General features: G+C 32.7%; 1 protein-coding gene across 5 annotated transcripts in view; it reads right to left on the reverse strand.

Moving 5' to 3' along the window:
* Window positions 1-837: 837 nt before the first annotated feature.
* LOC106880260 (protocadherin beta-16) overlaps window positions 838-5,458 on the reverse strand; it is a 107,411-nt gene continuing 102,790 nt past the window's right edge. For 3 of the 5 annotated variants that reach the window (XM_014930125.2, XM_014930126.2, XM_014930127.2), the window contains one exon: window positions 838-2,096. The gene's annotated coding sequence lies outside the window, so the exon portion shown is untranslated. Of the gene's footprint in view, window positions 2,097-5,075; window positions 5,207-5,458 lie in introns of all 5 variants that reach the window. The other 2 variants (XM_052973103.1, XM_052973102.1) reach the window with 2 other exon arrangements.

Consider the following 5,458-nt stretch of genomic DNA (forward strand, 5'->3'; position numbering starts at 1 on the left):
AATAATGATGAAGATGATGATGACAATGTTTGTGTCATTTAGCATCAAGTCAATCTTGATCGAAGACGTTCCAATCACAACCGTCCTATCTTAGAAAGGGTATCTAGGAATACATCATCAAATGTAGTCTCCTATTTCCTAAGCATGTGATTTGAGGAAGCTTTAGCTATTATTTTTAGCAGACCAAGTGATCCTGTGGTGTCTCCTTCATTAGCTTGATTGGCAGTAATGGTACTGATGGTTAGTGACAATAACAATAACAATACTAATATTGACTATGGTCGTAATAGATGACGGTATTGTTACCTAATGGTTATAGTGTTGATGGTGGTACTGCTGCTGGCAATGGCAGTGGTGGTAGTGGGGGTGGTGATGGTGGGGTTGTTGTTGTTGCTGTTGGTGGCAATGACATTTGGAGTAATTATAACAAAAATAATAATGTTCTCAATGATCTCAATATTGGCTTCAAATTTTGGCACAAGGCCAGCAGTGTTGGGGGAGGGGTAAGTCGATTTCGTCGACCCATCCCCAGTGCTCATCTGGTACTTATTTTATCGATCCCAAGAGGAGTTGAAAGGCAAAGTCAACTTCGGTAAAATTTGAACTCAGAGCATACAGATGGACGAAAATGCCACTAAGCATTCTGTCCGGCATGCTAATGATTCTGACAGCTCTCCACTTTTGCGATGGTCATAACAGTAAAAAAAAAAAAACAGAATAGCAGATTGTATGCAATGGTGATGGTGATGGTAATAGTGTACTGACAGCTATGAGTGATGATAACACCAGTGATAAAAAGAAAATTAACATTGATGAATAAAGACAAAAGACTGAAGATAAACGTGAATAAGACAGAAGTATAATTTTATCTGGTAATATTCAGATTGTTATTTACATGAATAGGTAATTTCAGAATAGCATAGTCATAAAAAATATCCAAACCGTGCAATAGTTTGGATTTTATTTTAACTTTCTCTCCTTTGCTTCACTTTAAATTTCGTCAAATTATTGTTATTATAATCATTTTGGTCTGTTGAATTTGCATAGTTTTGTAATGTGCGAGGGAGAGTTTTTGTAAATGCTGTAGTATGTATAAATATATATATATGTGTGTGTGTGCATGTGTATGAGTGGATGTATGTGTAAATGTGTGTGTATCTATGTATGTATTTTGTTGTTGTGTGTATGTGTGTTTGTGGTGTTTACATAAATGTCCTAGAGGAGTGGGAGTTGTTAGTTGATGAAGTGTTTGGCATAAATGTTGTTTTTTTTTTAACAGTCTGGCTGACAATGGAAGCTACACTCGTCTTCAAGACTTCAACACTTAACTGCTAAGTACGAATATACTCACCTTAACCAGGATACATCATTTACAAGGTAAGGTAATAGCAACACCTAATGGTGGAAACGGAAACAGAACAGAAAAAAACAAAACAAAAACAAGAACAAGAATTTGAAAAAAAAAAACAAACTCCGGAATTAAAACACTATGTTCCTTGTGAATGTTACATACTGCCAAAGTTGAAGATAGTCATCCTTACAGTGAAGCACTGAACTTTAAAAAAGCTCGAGTTTAGGAATTATATAGAAATTTTTTTTCTTTTTTTTCTTTTTTTTTTCTTTTTTGACTTCTTCTTCTTCTATACTTGGGTCCCTTATAAAAAAAGTCAAGCTAAATTTATTCCAGAAGTTCAGTCGGCAAAGTTCTTCTTCAAGTGTTCTTCTGAGGATTTTCTTTTTTTTTGCAAAAAAAAAAAAAAAAAAAAAATTTTTTTTTTTAAATTTTAATTTTTATTCCTTATTTCTGTAATGATTAATAATGGTAGTGGTGGTAGGTGGGTGGGTGGGGGGAATAAAACTGGAGATCAGTGAGTGATTTGATTCTTATGGTTGGTTGATGTATTGTCCATCAAATGAAGTGGTTGTCCTATTGAAATATGCATCACTTTTACCAAATATCTCTGGGAATTGGTCAAAATAATTACAGTTGTGTCCTCAGAATAAAGCTTTTCAGAGAAAAAAAAATTCTTGACACTTTTGCCTTGAATTCTGGTAATTTGGTCTTGGAAATACATGAAATACTTGATGAGGGAAACCTGAAAGAAAAGAAAAATATATACTATTAAAATCTCCTCTTATCTCAAATGAAATGATTGGTAACATAACTCCGCATTGGTGGTTTTGAAACAATTTTGTCACTGGTACATATTTTAGAACGTTAAAAAATGTATTGGAGTGTATGAAATCTCAAAATATATTAAACAAAGGCATGTCTATATGGTTCACAAACTTGCTTTGCAAACACACAACTTTGAATTCAGTTCTACTGCATGGTATCTTAGGTAAGAATTTTCTACTATATATATATATATATATATATAAGCAGAAAATGGAGAGTTCCAGGAATTAAAACAGAAGCTGAACAAAAGTGCAAACAGAAAATACACATACAGGACATAGATGTACTGTTTCTTCATCAGTTATTGTCTCAAAAATCATTATATATATATATATATATATATATATATATAGGATAAAATCTTTATAAGAATTTACCAAGTAGTTAGCATGAAAAACCTCATAAGGGAAAAATTTTGTAATTATTTCCTATAAATATATTCATTTATATTAAGGGTATTACTATACAAAAAAGCCTCATGCTAGGAGGGACTCGTAATATATATATGTATAAAATAATTATTTTATACATAAAGATGCAATTTATAAAGACTTCAAAGAGAGAAAGAGAGGTAGAGGGAGAATGGGAAACAGAGAAAAGAAAATGAAGCGACAGGAAAAGATGGAGAAAGAGATAATTAAAGGCACATTGATATCACAAAATTTGCTGCATCTTGATGTTCGTCATTCTCACTCTTATCAATATATATATATATATCTCCATAGGGTTTATCCTTTCTTTTTCTTACAATATACATGCCACAAAATTGTATGAAACTGGGCTTATAAGCCTATGGCTTGGGGAAAGACATTGAATCCTTTTTTACGCACAGACACACAAACACACACATTTCTGTCATGTTTTAGTGATACACAAAAAATTGGTAGGTAGGAACTTACTATTGTGCTAACATATAAATAATTTAAAGTATAGGAAATTATTAAGTATTTAATAAATAAAACAGTTATCAAGACTTTACATTTAAAATTTCTTGTTTGTATTTTTCACGTTTTCACATTTTTAAGTGTAAGTTCTTATTTTCATGGTACAGCTATCTACATCTTGCTTCACATTAATACTCTGCTGTTCATTGTTTGAGAACCACTCCTCTAGATATTGTTTTCTTTCACATTATAATATTTTTCTCTCTTAAAGTAATATAATATCATTCTTTATTATACTATCCCAAAGCTAGTATTATTACTGTTAACTGGACATCCCATATGAAATATCAATGTTTATCACACCAGTTGTCACAATGCTCTGTCATTTTAGATGAAATACAACATTTTAGCATGCAATAGCTTCCCTAAACTAAACTCCACTCTGTTGCTGCTATTGATATTATTGCTGCTGCTGCTGCTGCTGCTGCTACTACCACCACCACCACCACCACTATTAATAATGATCATAATATTATTGATAATAGTAATAATAATAATAATAATCCTTTCTACTATAGGGATAAGGTCTAAAATTTTGTGGGAGGGGACCAGTCAATTACATCAACCTCAATGCATAACTGATACTTAATTTATTGACCCCCTCCCCCAAAGGATGAAAGGCATAGTCAACCCCAGTGAAATTTTAACTGAGAATGAGAAGACAGACGAAATGCCCTAATGATTCTGTCAGCTTGCCACCTTAATGATGATAATCATCATCATCATCATCATCATCGTTTAACGTCCGCTTTCCATGCTAGCATGGGTTGGACGATTTGACTGAGGACTGGTGAAACCGGATGGCAACACCAGGCTCCAGTCTAATTTGGCAGAGTTTCTACAGCTGGATGCCCTTCCTAACGCCAACCACTCAGAGAGTGTAGTGGGTGCTTTTACGTGTCACCCGCACGAAAACGGCCACGCTCAAAATGGTGCATCTCATGTGCCACCCGCACAAGAACCAGTCCAGGGGCACTGGCAACGATCTTACTTGGCTTGCCGGGTCTTCTCACGCACAGCACATTTCCAAAGGTCTCGGTCAGTAGTCATCACCTCGGTGAGGCCCAATGTACGAAGGTAATAATAATAATAATGATAATAATAATAATAATAATAATAATAGTAATAATAATGATGAACTCTCCCTTCCAAGATGACATATAGGTATTCAGCATTCGTCAAACAGTCTGCACAAATGATTTGTTTATAAAGAATAAAAAGTTTAGAATGGTACAACAATGCTCTATAGAACAAAAAATGGATTGTACACCTGTTGTAATTTGGTTATCTATAGTCCAATGATATTGCGGAATTACAATTCCTTCTTCAGATCTTCTTAGCTGGAGTCTCTGCTATAAACAGAGACTCCAGCTAAGAAGATCTGAAGAAAGAATATTTTAGCCCTTGGCAGTCATACAAACTGACAAAGACTAAGTGTTTATCACAAGGTCCAAAATTCCGTGATATCAGTATGTCTGCAACTCATTTGTGATTTCTATTTGCTATTGGTGAGATGGCTTTTATATATGCATTTCCTTGAATTCACCAGTATATAAGTGATTTATTGTGGAACTTGAACCATTTGACTCCTATTTCTAGCAACGCGGTGTACTATCTTGTATTCTGATTACAAATTTGTAATTTTACCATTTTGGTTATTTTATGCTTGCTAGCCACTTATATTATAATTTTTCATTAATAATAATATCTTTTTATGTTATATACATATAATATGTTTTTATGTTGTATACACATACACATACACACACACACACATATATATATATATATATATAAATATATGAATATGTACATATATGTATGCATGCATACATGTGTGTATGTGTGAATATGCATAATATACATATATATATATGCATGCATATGTATGCATATGCATGTGTGTGTATACATGCATTGGTATGTATGAATGTATGTATATATATACTCACATTCATGACTCTGGCTTGTTTATAACAAATGTTTAGTTGAATTTCACTTCCTGTCCACAAAAGAAACTCTTCAATCCAATAATACAGACATTTAGTTTTGCAAATTTAATGACTCTAACAGCGTATTACTGCTGAAATGACAGGAACAAAAGTGAACTAGGTGTCAGGACGAAGAACAATGAACTCATCAAAAAAATCAATACTATTGAGCAAAGAATGAAAATCAGATAAGGTTAATGTGTGTGTGTGTATATATATATATATATATACATACATACATGTATGTATATATATATATATATACATACATGTATGTATATATATATATATACATACATGTATGTATATATATACATACATGTATGTATATATATATATATATA

The sequence above is a fragment of the Octopus bimaculoides genome, chromosome 14, assembly GCF_001194135.2.
Source record: "Octopus bimaculoides isolate UCB-OBI-ISO-001 chromosome 14, ASM119413v2, whole genome shotgun sequence".
Classification (NCBI taxonomy): Eukaryota; Metazoa; Mollusca; class Cephalopoda; order Octopoda; family Octopodidae; genus Octopus; species Octopus bimaculoides.